The following is a 14943-nucleotide window of genomic DNA, read 5'->3' on the forward strand; positions in this document are numbered from 1 at the left end:
GGAACACAAATCAAGGCAAGAAATAAGTATTGGAGCAGGAGCAGTCTAGATGGAAGTAGTTCGTGATGCAGACACACAGACCTTTCCCTCCATGTCTTGTTACCAGAGAAGTAACAAGACTTACAGTTCCATTTCTATAAATATCTGGAGATGCAGAGCCAGCAAGGGCAGCAATATTGCAGATGTACTACAACACAACCGCTCTGAAGAATTTTAACATCACTGTTCACGGGAAAATTATGTTTCCAGGCTAACGACTGCTATAATGAATCAGGACTAGTGCTGCATCAGAGATTTCCAGCCCCAAGAGCATCCCCATCTGCCACCAGAGCCAGAGGAAGGGCTTCTCTTCCCGCATCCATCAATAGGCTCAATCCTCCATGGACCGGTCCTAGAGAAAGCAGCATCACCAGCACTGCCAGAGGGGCACGAGCCCATGAGTACTCGCAGTCATACAAGCTCTTTTTACTGGTTACCCCCTCACAGCTATGAGTTACAACCCCCCCCCTGAGGTTTCATACCCTCTGCAGAGCTCCTCTTCATTTTTATTTTTGTTATTCTGGCTCAGATCGTCTTTTTTTTTTCTGGATTTCAATGCACACAAAGAATTGAAAAGTTGTTATTTCGCCATATCAGCCTGATGGCACTGCCAGGTGGACAGAGCACCTCGCGTTTGTCACAGCGTGAATAAAACCAGCCACATATTTCTAAGTCCTCACAAGTTTCTAAACAGCAAAGGTTTTCCATAGATAAAATGCATGAAATAACAGCATAGTAGCTCCCTCAGAGCTTAAAACTTCATATCTTATTTTTTTTTTCCCTGTCTTTCAGAACATTCTTTGCATTCCATATAAATGCTATCCATTAACATTAATTATGCTTCAAGCCCATTATCACTGAGACACATCCATTATCCTCCAGAACATCCCCCACACCTCTCTTCTCACTGATGTCTGATTCACACTTGTCTGTACGATGCGCAGCAGCACCACTCAGCTGTTCAGGTCGGGAGTTTTTTCCTCTTTTCTTAAGGATAAAATACACAAAATTCCCTCCTGTAACCGGGGATGTAGGAACATGTGCATCCCCCCACGCACACCTCTGCGCTCAGCCGCCTCTCCTCTGAAATCAGAACTTGCATGTTCACAAACTACACATCAAGGCTTTCCCAGTTTCTGTCTAGTTTTAGCAGATGGAGCAACAACAGGGGAAAAGAAAAAAAAAAAAAAAAAAAGCCTAGAAAGCAATATAGTGGTGAGCGCCCTGATGAAAGGAATCCTTGGACATGTTTAATTCATCAAGCGGTTGCTGACAGTTTTTGGAAGGAGCGGCTCCAGCACAGGCTGCCCTGCTGATTCATGCAAGGCGGGCTCACACCTGCAGAGCCCCAGCAGGAAAAGGGAGAAGAACACCCCACATCCACCCACACCATCTCCCCCCACGGTTCTTTTGCATTTGGGGTTATCCCCTGCCCTGAGCCGTGCTAAAAAGTCCTTTTCTTTTTTCTACCCCCTCTATAACCACGGAACACAGGACAAGGCTGAGCACGCTTTTCCTGCCAGCTCCTGCAGGATGCCGTCCTCCCTGCCAGCATGCATTTCTTTTCCACGATCTTCTCTGACTTCGTGGCTTTATTTAGAATGATCTCTCTGCCAGCACATTTTAATCCTGCTTTTCAACCAGCCATGTTTAAGCACCCTATTTGCTCCAAAATCTCCTGGCCTGAGCAGAAGGCAATAAACCATGCCGGGCCACTCTGCTGAGGTAGCACGGTTACCTGTGGCAATGGAAATGACTCTGCAAGAGCAAATTGCTCTGGAAAAGGAGCTGTATCGGGGAAGGGTAATAAACAGGGAAGGAGCAATGAGCCCCTGGTTTCTGGAGAAGAGGCAGGGACGAGCAAAGCCCCAGGACAAGCGGGGTGAACAACAGCAGTGGCTGGGCTATGGGTAGTGGCATTCTGCATGGACATCCTCAGACCCCTTATCTGCAGTGACTCCAACCTATCTTCCTATTTGCTAAGGAAGCATTCAGATCCTGCATCCAAATGAAGATAAGTTCTGGCATGAAGGATTTTGATGATTAGGCTTGATGATCTTGAAGGACATCCTAGACAATTCTATGATTCTGTAGTTCCGTGCAGTTCCTGTGGGTAAAAAAAATGATAATCCAAAAAGAATCCAACATTTTTTCAGAAAGCAAACACCAAAAGGCTGTTGGCACTCCTCTTTTTAAAGCTAGGGGCATTTTTTCTAGGCTGCTATGCCTATATCAGTGCAAATGGGATTTTTTATTTTTATAAAGACGATTCAGTGTGGAAAAGAAGTTGTACAAGGGTCGGTTGCAAACCAGGAACAGCAGGCACATGCTTTGGATGGGAAACCAAGAGAGCTGACCAACTCACAATGCTCATAAGGCTTCTTTTGGAAAAGGCAAATGGTTTGGCACGAATCCCAGAGTTACTTCTCCTTGTGACCAGTCTGCATCAGGACAAAGCATCAGAGAAGCCAGACGACTGATGAGAATCTTTAACTTTTCATTACAGCCTTTCATCCTGACAGAAAATTTCATATTGCATCTTTTGATTTACAGACCCATTTGAACAATTAGTTGAAATAATTAAAACTGGGGACCAGAAAGGGTGTTTTTGGCTGAAGACGTAAATGCACCAAAAACTCAATCCAATAGAAAGGTTCATCCTCCCCTTACAAAAGTTTCCGAAACCACTAACATCACGGCGACGTTTTTAATATTGCTATAATTAGGATCAGCAAAGAGGTGGAGAACATTAAAATCTAATAAATGCACCACACAAGAGTAAACAAATTATTTTGTTGGATGCTGCGCAGTGGAGTTATTAGCTCGGCAGCCCCAGGGGCAGCGATGCACTGCCGGGAACACAGAACAGCACAGCAGCAATTTCTTTGGGCTGGCTTGCAGCTAGATCAACTGCACTTTGTGTATGGATTTTCTATACCCACATTTTTCTGTATGAAGTTATGGGAACAGGGTTGATGATGTAATAATTTTACCGAGATGTTCAGGTGAGGAGGCAGCACTTTTTAAATACCAACTTTATTTTACGCAGACAATGGATCCTTAGAAAACATTTTTTGCTAAGGTGGGAAGCCCTGAGAACATCAGCCTGTGCTCAGAACCGTGTTCACGTGGTTCTACAAGCACATTATGTGAAAGGCAGCTTCTCTGATTCACATCCCATTCAGTGTCAGAGAGCAATCAGACAGACGATAGAGATGTCTTTTCCCAAGGCAAATTGCTGGGAATGTGTCTAATAAATCCACCAATGGATTTTAACTATTTTCTTTTTTTTTGGCAGGATATATATCACCTTTAGCAGAACGGCTGAGTTACGTGCTCCTTTCTAGTACCTGTAGCAGTCAGACCATGTGGTTGCTTTTCTCTGTGATGATTCAGATCCCAGAGGAAGGTCTGGGAGCAAGCAGAGGGAGCCAGGAGGCCATTCCCATTTCCCCCACAGCATCACTCTGGGCATGGATGTCCTGACAAACTCAGCAGGAGCTGTGCATGCGAAATGATGGCAGGTTACGGCCCATAAAGCTCTATTTTAATAACACCACACGGAGTTATCCTTGGTTTATTGAAAGGCATTTAATCATCAGAATGAACACCGTCATGGCAGCCGGTTCTGCAAACCCTTCCCATGGCGAGTAAAACTTACTTTGTTGTAGGGGATTGAGATGAGATGAAAACAGGCAGGCTCAGTTACTCTGCACCATGCACATAAAAAGAACACCATGGATTGCACCCATGTTATGCAAACAATGCTCATAGCCTGATGGAAGGAACTGCATAATTGGGCCAAATTGCAGCCCAAGGTGGGTGCTGCAATTAAGGAATTGCAGTATGCAGGTTCCACTTCTCTCTAGCAGACAGAAAACAGAATCAGTGGAAGATGAGGCTGATGTGTGCGTGTACACATGACCAGCAAGGGTTTGGTTTCAACAGGTCTTCCTGGCGCCCAAGTAGTAATGAGCAGGAGAGCAGAGCAAGTGCTGGTGTGATGGGGCAGAAATATAATAGGGAGAAAAGTGCCTTAGTGGAAAAAATTGGGAATTGAGTTGGCAAGGGTCAGCTACGTGGTCTGTGCAAGGTGAGGTCCTCCTCCACGCCTGGCTCAAAGGAGATCTGTTCTCCTCCCTTTCTCCCCGCAGGGCTAACCAGGGCACGCTGGCCTGGCCCACGTCTGCTCTCGTTCGCACCGGTGCCACTGACGTTAGCAGCTCACCCCTGGGACACTGCGGCTCTGCAGCGTGTCACTGCTGGCAAGGGCATTCCATCTGCTCCTGACTTTCCCTGGGATGAGCAGGAGGAGCTGTGCTGGTCCCTGATGCCAACGGAGACACGAGGAAAGTCAAAGTCCATTGATGGGTGTGCTTTGGTGAGATGCGATGTACCGCAGCCCCTCCTGAAGGGCATGGCATAGCTCTGGGATGTTCTACAAATGTGAAATGGCAAACAAAGGTTGCATTCCACAAATGGCAGAGATACAAGAATAGACCGTTTCATTTAGAAAACGCTTTTGAACGGGGGGAAGCTAGTTAAGGAGAATGATTTATGGCAGTGCAAGCTCTGTCGTACCAGAGGTGAGTTTTGTCAATTGGTTTCCACCTTGGAAATGATCACTGAAATCCCAACAAAACCTCACTAGCTGTCTGAGCCTGACCTTAGGGAAGCCCCCATTGAATTCCTTTCAAAGGACAAGCTGTGTTTTGCTGCCTGGGCAGTGCCTGCTGCCTGGTTGGCTTCAGCAATCAGCTCCACTCTGAGGACAAAACAGAGGAGCTGGTGGTGGCTCAGGAGGAGTAGAGGTGAGAAACGTTATCACAGACAGGCTGCAAATCTGCCATTTCTTGCAAATTTGCCATTTCTCACTAGAATCTTTTTTACAGGAAGGCAGAATTTGCTATAAATTGAGGCCGCAGTGTGATCTCTATTTCAGATTATGAAATTATAAGTATTGGACACAGCTAAAATAACAGGACATGATTATATTTAATGAGGCACTAAAAGGGAACAGCAGCATCGACAGAACGAATGTTGTCTCTGCTATCAGTAGGAGGGGACACTGCTTTGAAATAGGAGAAATCAGTAGAAAAAAAAAGGTGTAAGTCACTGGAACATGTTTGTTGAAATTGTGACCGCTGGCATAATGATTGAGAGGTCACTTCAAGGCAGTGACATGGGAAAAATGGATGCATTGATGTACAGCAAGCAGACAATGGCGTATCAGAAGAGATAAGGTTATTAGATAAAGCTTCCTCTCATTCTCCACAAACATTGAATAATTCCAACTGGCTGTTTAAGAAAATCAGGTTAGGAGATCAGCTGGGGGAGTTTTGTTTGCTTTATTTTTTAATTCTAAAACATTCAGACTTTAAGCCTAGCAATTTCAGACACAACCTGCAATGCTAATACAAGGAGCATTTCAAAGGACAATGATGAATATTCTGACCTTGGAATTTACAGGTGATAGCCTTTAAATTCTTTTCTCAAAGTGTTTTCTAAGTGCGTTTCATTGGCATGGAGCCAGTTGGTGAAGACCTAATGCTAATCTTAAGTTTCAAAATAGAAAAAGTGAAAAAAAAAAAAAGCAATGCAGCAAATTCCACCACATTTGCATGTCACAGTCTTGCAGCATCACTGTGACCACGGCATTGCTGAAGATCATTTGAATTTCTGTATGCAGATATCTTCTTTGTCCCTGCAGGTCCTTCCCACACTCATCTGTAACGGGGGGAGAGAAAGAAAAGAAGTCTGAGTGGTAGACATGCTGATAGATCAACTAGACAAATACACAAAAAGCAGAAATGTTGGAGCCTTAAAGCAATGAAAAAGGACTCCAATTAATATAATTCTCCCAAGGAATATACAATTACATTTTATACTGTCAATTTTAGGAAAAAAACATATTTTTGATGACCTTTCCTTCCATCCCAAATGGAAAAAAAGCTCCTGTCTTACTGCAGATTTATGCAGTCACTGATATAATCAAATGCATGGTTGTCTAGAACAGTCACTGATTTAAAAAAAAAAAAAAAAAAAAAAAAGCACTAAAAATTACCTTTGTTTTTTCCACATTTAAATCACATTATGGAATCATTTCAGAACTGCCACAGGCAGCTCCCTATAAATGTCTCTCTTCTGCTCTATCCCTTCAGGATGGATGGCCTTGCTAGTCTGTCCTATGTGCACGTTCTGCACACGCCAGCTTTTACTTGGTATAATTGGCACCATGGCTTTTAAACTTGTTTAAAAACTTCTGAGCTTTACTGCAGCTGAGGACCTTGAGACAAAAAGGAGAACTTGCAGCTCCTGCTTCATCAAGATGTCTAAGGAGCTATATATATTTCTTTTTACAATAAAATGAGTTTGCAAAATGTATTACTAAAATTATTGATTTTCCTACTGCGAGTGTCTGCGTGATTCGATTTGATTTGTATTTATTGCTTCCCTCCTAATCAGCTTATAGGTATTTCTACTAAGAATATTCTTTAGATGTTATAAGGCCAGAGAAATTGAACTGACTTTCTGGCCAAAAAGCAGCTCAGATTTCTGTATGCAGTCTTAAAAATGTAAGGAATATCTTACAAAGCATGTCCATCCCCATAACTCCTTATTAAACGCAAACAGAGAACAAGAACTTGATATGCTCAGCTCACGTTTCTATCACAAAAGGCACCAGGCAGTCTTCTCAGACCATGGGCACGTGAGGAGCGGTTTCAAAAGATGACACAGTAAAACGCAGGCTCTGTTGTTGCATTTTTGTGACCACGAGCAAGAAAGTAGGTCTGGTTGATACGGATGACACCTGTATTTGAGTGATGCTCTCGTGCAATTTTACATTTGCAGTTTACCATGTGGTTCCAGCAATATTTGATGCACTGTTGGAGGAAAATCTGAACCTGGCACTTGGTTAGGCCAGAAAGCTGAAGCAAGCCACTGCAAAGAGTCCTAAGGGATGAAATTGCCACCATGCTATTGTAATTCAAAGAAACATAGAATGACTAGATTGAACAGGCTCCTCTGAGATCCTCAGCCAAACTCATAAGCTAATTCAAACCATAAAATTCTCAGATTCTTCACCCAAAAAGGCTTTGCACATGATAAGTCCACCAAGCAGGACTGCTTTCATGCTCCCTTGTTTCTTAATTTTGCTGTAAAACATTCTTACCTAAAAACCTTTTCATTTCAACATTTACTGTAGTGGTCTGCATCAGAAAAACAAACTATTGTTATATCCAGCATCCAAATAAAAATGGATCTTTTGGAGATCTCAGTAGCCATCCCCAAGTTGGGCTCCTCATTTAGTGCTAATTACAGAGAAAAAGGAGTCACTGCAGTTATGTGGAGTCGTCACTGAGCTAGAGCCTTTCATTGGCTGTCTTTACGTGAATCAATTAAACATCCACCAGGAGAGCAATTAACCTAGATACAAATTAGACTAGCAGGGAGAACGTTTCCTTGTATCAGGCCTTTTATTTTAGAAATAAGAATCATCCATATTTAAGTGCGCTGTTTTGCCTCAGCTAAAAACAAGTCAATAAAAGAAAGGAAAGTCAAATGTCACGGTGAAGAAGCAGGATGCAGCTGTTGCTTTTTGTGCTGCAAGTACAAAAGTAAAGCTGAGTGCACAAGCAGGGTGACAGCACACAGGAGATAAACCCAAACGCATACAAAGGAGCCATGCCTATAAACTAATTAGGAACAGCTGCCGTAAATAGCCTAGTAACTGGCTGCAGAGTTAGGGCCAAGCATTATAAACATAAATCCTCCCAGATCAGGGGTTTTATTCCCCAGAAATGTCTGCAAGTGTGAGCATTTCTCTGAACTTACTGGAGCAATGCTGATTTATATTTGCCTCCAGTTTGCCCAAGAGTCCCCCGGCTCTGAGCCAGGATGTCCACAGAGCTCCCAGCCTGTTCACACCACCAGCAGTTTTGCTGGGTTAAAATCCCCAGGAGTTTTGGTTATTTTAGGCCCAGGGTTTTGCAAAACTGTAGGTTGAGGTCGCACACAGGCTCTGTGGTTAGCACAGCGGGCAGTGCTTCTTGGCAAGACCTCACTGTCTTGAAAAATGGGGCTTCTACCCCAATAATGCCTCTAACTGCTAGCATGATGAATGTGTTGTGATAACCGATGTCAAAGGTAGCCGTGGCTGTGGCTAACTTTCTCTAATTTCCAGCCTGCAATAATTTTTCACTGTTATTCCTCGGAAGCAGCACTAGGAATAGTTTTGCCCTATGGCAGTCATATGGCACATACAGCTTCAGGAAAAGTGATCGTAAAATGAAGCACTGTAGCCTTTTCAACGTTATATTTTTAGAAAGGGGAGGCTAGGAAAAAACCTCTCAAAACTAGGTAGGAAGAGCTATTTTTGATCGCTTCATCACTAAAAGGCTGCTAGCCTGACCTGTGCTATTTTCTGTATGGCACTTTCAGGATAGATCAGTTTGAAGCATCAGACAATACACACAGGAAAAGTGACCAATGAGCCATAAAGCCAGGCAGAGTGTGGAAGCATCAAGGGAACAAAGATGTGTTATTCCCTTTGCTTTTCATCTGAGCCAATTAGATTTGAGTTTTTCTTCGACTGGGCTGTGGCTCAGAGCTGATCCTTTGCATTGTCTGGGCCATTGTATGCCTGAATCCCCCAGCTCTGAAGAAGGCAGAATTGGGTGATTTAATATTTGAACATGGACAAATTACCCAAGACAGACAGGAGAACCCGAGATCAACCATTTCCTAACTATTGATTAGAGAACATCCGTAGCTAGTCCCATCTCACTCCCTGCCATCCCACTAGTCCTATAATTCAACATTATGGCCACAGACAGCAGGTTACTGCAGACTGCATTTCCTCAACAGCACATGATTCCTATTAGAGTTATGGCTTTTCAAAGATGTCACACGTGAAATTCAGTATGTAGTTCGGCACAGGATCAAGAAGCTCTGATTTGAATTATAACCAAACTGGCAAGGCAATTGAAGCTAATGGACCTCAGTTGTGATTTCCAGACTTGCAGCTATTCTTACCTCTAAATGTGCAGTGATACCCTGACACATCCATTGTGAACCCCTCGTCTCCTCCAGTTCTCTCTGACAAATTGATTTGCAGCGCCCCACTGACATGAGTTTTTAAACATATAAATTCTGCTGATTCATCTCTGTTATGAACCCTTTTTACAGGCCAGGGAGATGCTTGAAATCTTGTTAGAGGCTGGGCTGGATGTTCTCTGCAGCCAAGGGGCCATTTGAAGCATCGTGACAGACTCCAAGCTCATTCATGCCACACCTGAACCCAGTCCCCCCAGTTGGCACGTCAGCTAATTCCATGTTTGTGTAAAGCTGGCAGTGATGAAATGGTACAATTACGATTAAAAGAAAGTAATATTAACAGAAAGACGCTAAGCATCATTAGGACTGAAGTCCTTAGAGAAGTCTCATAGCTACTAGGTTATTTCAATATTTTCCAATATGTGGGCAGAGCATCTAAATCCAATCCTGCACCCAAATCCATTACATCACTCTGCATTATATTATGGCCATAGCACCAAAGGTCGCCTCTTTTCTAATGATGCTATGGAAGAACAGCACCGGAGAGGAAACTGAGGCTCAGCGTTGTCATCTAAGCTCGTTCCCTTTTTAAGGAGGTGCATGTTTACTGCTGACTATTTCATTAACCTTCACCTCCAAATTCTTTCTACCTAAAGAAGCTGTTCCGGGCAGGCTTGTTTCTGTTTTGTTGTGTTTTTTTTTCTCTGATATGGGAATCTACAATTAATTCTCTCATAGGAATCAAGATTTCCAATATCTTTTTAATGTACATGGTCATTGCTTCAGAAACATTGTCATTAAGAAAGGTCAGAGTTCATTTTTATGCTGAATCTGCTTTTCATACAGCAAGTTAATCGCCCATATGTAGCTAATTGGTCCAAGAGTAGTTTGAAGAATCGGTGAAACTGAGTTCAATATCCAGTTCTTAGACAAGGGTTTGCTGGCCAAGGACTTGATACGTTGCTTGAATATATTTGTGGAAAATGGGAGACTTGAATAGCTGCCATGGAGATAGAGGCACAAAATCTCTCATCCCCTCTCACCCAAGTGAATGCCACTATGCCATATAATGCCATAGAATGATGCACTAATTTACAGCAGGTTCTGAAACTTCTCTTGAATATCTTTCTGTTATTAATCATAAAACTCTAGGCTAAATCCTCCACTGGAGTCATTTGGCATGGCTGATTCTTTGTGAATTTGCACAAGCTAGAAAACTGGCCCTTTGAAACAAGGCAGGAGGTGTATTACAGAACATGTATTACAGAAGTTATAAAACAAGTGTGCAATGCAGTGTTTTAAAAATGCAAGGAAAACACCACTGGAAAATGTAGGTGGTAAGGTACATGTTTAGCTTTTTTTTAAGTCAGTAAATTACTGAAGTATGCTCCTAGCTGTGAAACCATTCTTGGTATTGATATGGAAAGAAACTTAGCTCTGTAACTTTAACTGCTCTAGCAGTGAATAAATCCAGGAAAATGAATAGCAGAAACGAGCTTAATGATGATCTGTAGAAATTTGCATGGAATCTTCATTTACTCATAAATTGAATGCAAATGTTGCTTTGGGACTGTGCTTTCAGAAATTTATTACCTTCAAATGCAACACAAAGCATTTCTGCACAAAGAAAATAATGCAAGTGGCTGGGAATGTTTGATTTAAGGTTCTGAAATACAACCTCTGGCTGAACATGAATGATGAGAAGTGAGATGGTGTTAGGCAACTACTACTGTGTTACAGCTCTGTCCTGAGAAAGTCCAGAAGAGAAGGAAAATAAACACATAAATTTTTCAAAGCACAAGTGCTCCGTGATAGTACCATCAGGCATCGTGCTGTGGCATGTTATCACACAGCCTGGCATAGCTGCCTTAGCCAGGCCAGCTGGCCTCATCACCACTGACAGCAAGTTTGAGCCACGCCAAAGCAAGATGCTCATGTTTGAGTCCCCTCCCATTCACTTTGTCCCCTTCCCTTCATTGCACATCCCCAAACAAGGCTGAAGATAATTTGTGGATGATCACAAGAACCCATCATTAAACCCCACACAAGACCTGATATTTCAAGTATCAAGATTGTGAACAAATTAAAACAAGGAAAGAAAGAAATGTAAATGCTGTTTGCTGCAAAGCAGTCCCTAAGAGCAGCTTCCCATGAAACTGAACACCAGAACCTCTTGCTCATGGGATGGCTCAATCTGCCAAGAGCCATGTGCTCCTTCTGTGCCTGCTGATCACCTCTGGGCTTCCTTAGGAGTTCAGGTACCCAGCAACAGAGGATTAGGCCCTTAGTGCATAAACCTAAGTGTTTTCTTCCATAGCTGTCGCTATATAAATATTATTAGGACATCTCCTCAGCTGGACTGAAATGTCCTTGTTCTGTTGGCTGCACTGGAACGAGACCAATTTATGGCAGCTGATTATCTGGGCCATTATTTATTCCCAGTTTATGATGACCAAATAAGGCTCTAGGACATCAAGGTCTTTGGCTGATACAAAGCAGCAGAACTTCACTGGTGTGGAGTGTCGTGCCCATCTACATTACTCTGTGGTGTGGAGTATGGGAAAGGGGCCAAATTTCAACTTCCTTCTTCTTCCTTCAGTCTGACAAAATTCCTACTGAAGTTATGCTTTGCTCTCCTTGCATGAATAGCACTAATACCTATTCAGGCTTAAATTTCTTAAGCTTAAGCTTGAAGCAGCCTTATACTGAAAATAGGCGGCCACTTACCCAGAGAAACCCCATTAAATTAACAAATAGTTTTTAATAGCTCCAACCAACTGCATTGCATTCTCTGCACAATCCTCTTCATTCTGTTGTCTTTCCATAACCTAAAAAAGAAAAAAAAAAAGCCAACACCTTTTCTTCTACTCATCCGATACTATCATTTTTTTAAAGATATTCAAGTTAATTCATTGTCACTGCATGTATTTTTACTCCTTTATCTGGAAGCAGTCAGGCTGTTGTGCAACTCCGCCTTCTGTGGTTTGTCTCCTTTTTTTTTTTTTAAGGAAGCTGCAGAACTCAGTCTCATCCTTCCATAGTATTTCTTTACTGCAGGTTTGTCAGTAGTGCGTAATCAAGATTAAATTCAATGCAGCTGATTTGCAGTTCGGTGTGAGTGCCTGCTCCTTCCGTGCCTTTGCTTCAAAGCATGAGACATCATGTTGCTGTTTGCTCCAAAGTAGCATTGCTTGTTTGTTAAACTTCGGGGAAAAAGTTCTCTATAAGCAGAAATATTAGTCTTAATTTCAAAATTTCCAGAAGCTGATATGGATAAAAAGGAAAAAGGAATTAGATGCTCATCAGAAATAAGGCAGCATTTTAGACTAATTTCCCTGACTCATTCTAACCTTCAGATCACCTTCAGGATCATGTAGCAGGAGCACTGTCCATCTACATCTTATTATAGCCAGAAATGCATATTACAAGACTGTGATTAAAATGAAAATGATGTATTTTATTTCAGAAGGAAATTCTGTACATGCTTGTAAATGCCTGTGTGAATAAAAACTTTTTCTTACCCGAATACCCTGATTTTTAAGGTAGTCAATATGTATTATGAAAATTATTGTATTCTATAAAAGTTTGCACTGCCTGAATTTCTAGATGCAGTGAATAAGCCGAACGCTATCACTGCTTGATTATAAAGCAACAATTTATTTTGCATGCTGGGTAAATGGATTTAAAACAATCCATGCCTCAATTGTATTTAATGAAAGGGAGTTCTATTACGAAGTTCAGTATGTCCCTCCTCACTTGCTGTTCAACTCCATTAACTTGTTTTCAGAACATTAAAAGGATAATAAAAATTCCCGAGCACCTCTGTTAACCATATGTTTGCTTTTCCAGTAAGTTTTACATATGTATAAAACATGTTCTCCCCCCCCCCCCCCCCCAGTCTTTTCTTTCCTTATCAAGGGAAAAAAGAGTAATAAACCAGATCATAACACATATTTTTCCCTAAAATGAAACAAAATGTGATGCTATAATAGACAGTATTTTTGTTTTGACTTCCAATCAAATCCAAAGAGCTGCTTTTTGCCTATGGAGAAAACTTCTACCAAAATAAATGGAACAGATTTAGAATCCATGATTGCTTCAATTATGGTATAATCTTTTCTCTATGCTTGTCATAGAAAACTCCAGAGAGGTTAAACAGAGGATCTAACTGCCTGTGTTTGCAAATACAATTCAGCGGATACCGGGGATAATTCTGACTTCTCCACTGACTGCAGTGCTGCAGTCCTATGACAGCATCATATTAATGAGCCAGCAGAGGTCCGATGTTCCATGTGCCTTGCAAAGTTTAACCCTGTCCCTCGGACTTCCCTAACTCTCCACGATGAAGACACAGCAGCAGCAAAAGCAGGAGCTGTGTATGTCCCAGGTTAAAGGCAGGAAGGCTTTTCTGGGGATGGATTTAGCCTGTTAACAAGATCAACTCCTCCAAAATTCACAGATTGCTGAACAAGGCAGACACATTTTCAGCACCTTTCTGAATGAGGAGTTAAAACCTACCCCCCTCAGCTTTCCTTTGCTTTGCAGTGGAGCTGGAGCAGTGATTTTTCTAGCACCAGCAGGGCTTTTTTTTTTTTTTTCTTCCCTGTTCTTTGCAGCTTACTAATCAATTGCCTATGTAGCTGTAACCCATCCAGGAGTTCAAAGTCGAGATGCTGGTTAGTCTCTGCATGCAACCCCTAGAAAGTATATTGGAACACGCAAACATAATTCTTAACAAGGTTTCCGAGCAGAATTCACTTCTAAGCAATGCACCAAGCGATAGACGAAACCAGGAGGGTGGGAGGAAAAAAAAAAAAAAAAAGATGAAGAAAGGAAGAGAAGGGAGAACCAAGAGTAGGGATTTCAGGTGCAGGGGGGGCTTTCAAACTCTTGTTTCCTGCAGCGGGTGCAGGGCAGAGCGCAGCCAGCCCCCTGCAGCCCCCCTCCTGCGGTTGTCCTGGCCCCCAAGGGGAGGCAGAGCTCTCCTTGCCGCAAAGCCTCCCGCAGCACCCCCAGCCCCCCAACCCCGGCCACTTTTGACCTTCAAATGTCTCAGCAAGCCTGGGAAGGGAGAAGAGGGGAGGTGGCACCGGGGGGTGGCATTTTGGGTCCCCTCTGCCCCCTGCTCGCGCACCCCCCTGTGCCATGCGGGAGCTGCCCGTGGTGCTGCAGCCGCTGCTGCTGGCCCCGGTCCTGTCCCCAGTCCTGGTCCCGGTCCTGGCCCTGGTTCTGGCCCCGGTCTTGGTCCCAGCCCCGGTCCCGACCCGGCCCCGGGCCCTACCCTGCGGGCTCCGCCGGGCGCTGCGCTCCGCCATGGCCTCTGCGGGAGTGGGAGGGGTGGAAGGGGGGAAGGAAAAGGTAAAAAAAAAAATAAAAAGGAGGAAAGGAAAAGGGAAAGAAAGGGATAGGAAAAGGAAAGAAAAGAAAGGGAAAGGGAAATAGAATAAAAGAAAGGAAATTTAAAGAAAGAAAAGAAAAAAAAAAAGGGAAAAAATAAAGGAAAAGCAAAATGAAACAAAAGAAATGAAAAGGAAAGAAAGGAAAGGAAAAGGAAAGAAAAGAACGGAAAATGAAAGTAAAGAGAGGAAATAAAGAAAAGAAAGGAAAGGGGGAAAAGGAAAAGAGAAAAAGAAGAGAAAGAGCGGCGATGTAAGGGAGGGGGAGAAGGGAGCCGGGGGAGGGGAAGGGGGAGCGGGGGCGCAGGGGAATGGGGACGGGGGCAGGGGCGCAGCGGGGAGGGGGCAGCGGGGATTTGGGGGGGGTCGGGAGCGGGGAGCAGGGGCTGGGGAGAGAAGGGGGGAGCCGGGGAGGGAAGGGGGGAGCCGGGGCAGGGGGGAAGCGAGGGAG

General features: G+C 43.3%; 1 long non-coding RNA gene across 1 annotated transcript; it reads right to left on the reverse strand.

Annotated features, from left to right (window-relative positions):
* Positions 1–5349: 5349 nt before the first annotated feature.
* LOC137845330 (uncharacterized) lies at positions 5350–14784 on the reverse strand. The gene is made up of 3 exons (XR_011090169.1): positions 14378–14784; positions 11824–11924; positions 5350–5766 (listed from the first exon to the last, which is right to left on the reverse strand). It is a non-coding gene; the product is annotated as an uncharacterized lncRNA (long non-coding RNA).
* Positions 14785–14943: the final 159 nt, after the last annotated feature.

This window comes from Anas acuta, chromosome 27, assembly GCF_963932015.1.
Source record: "Anas acuta chromosome 27, bAnaAcu1.1, whole genome shotgun sequence".
Taxonomy (NCBI): domain Eukaryota; kingdom Metazoa; phylum Chordata; class Aves; order Anseriformes; family Anatidae; genus Anas; species Anas acuta.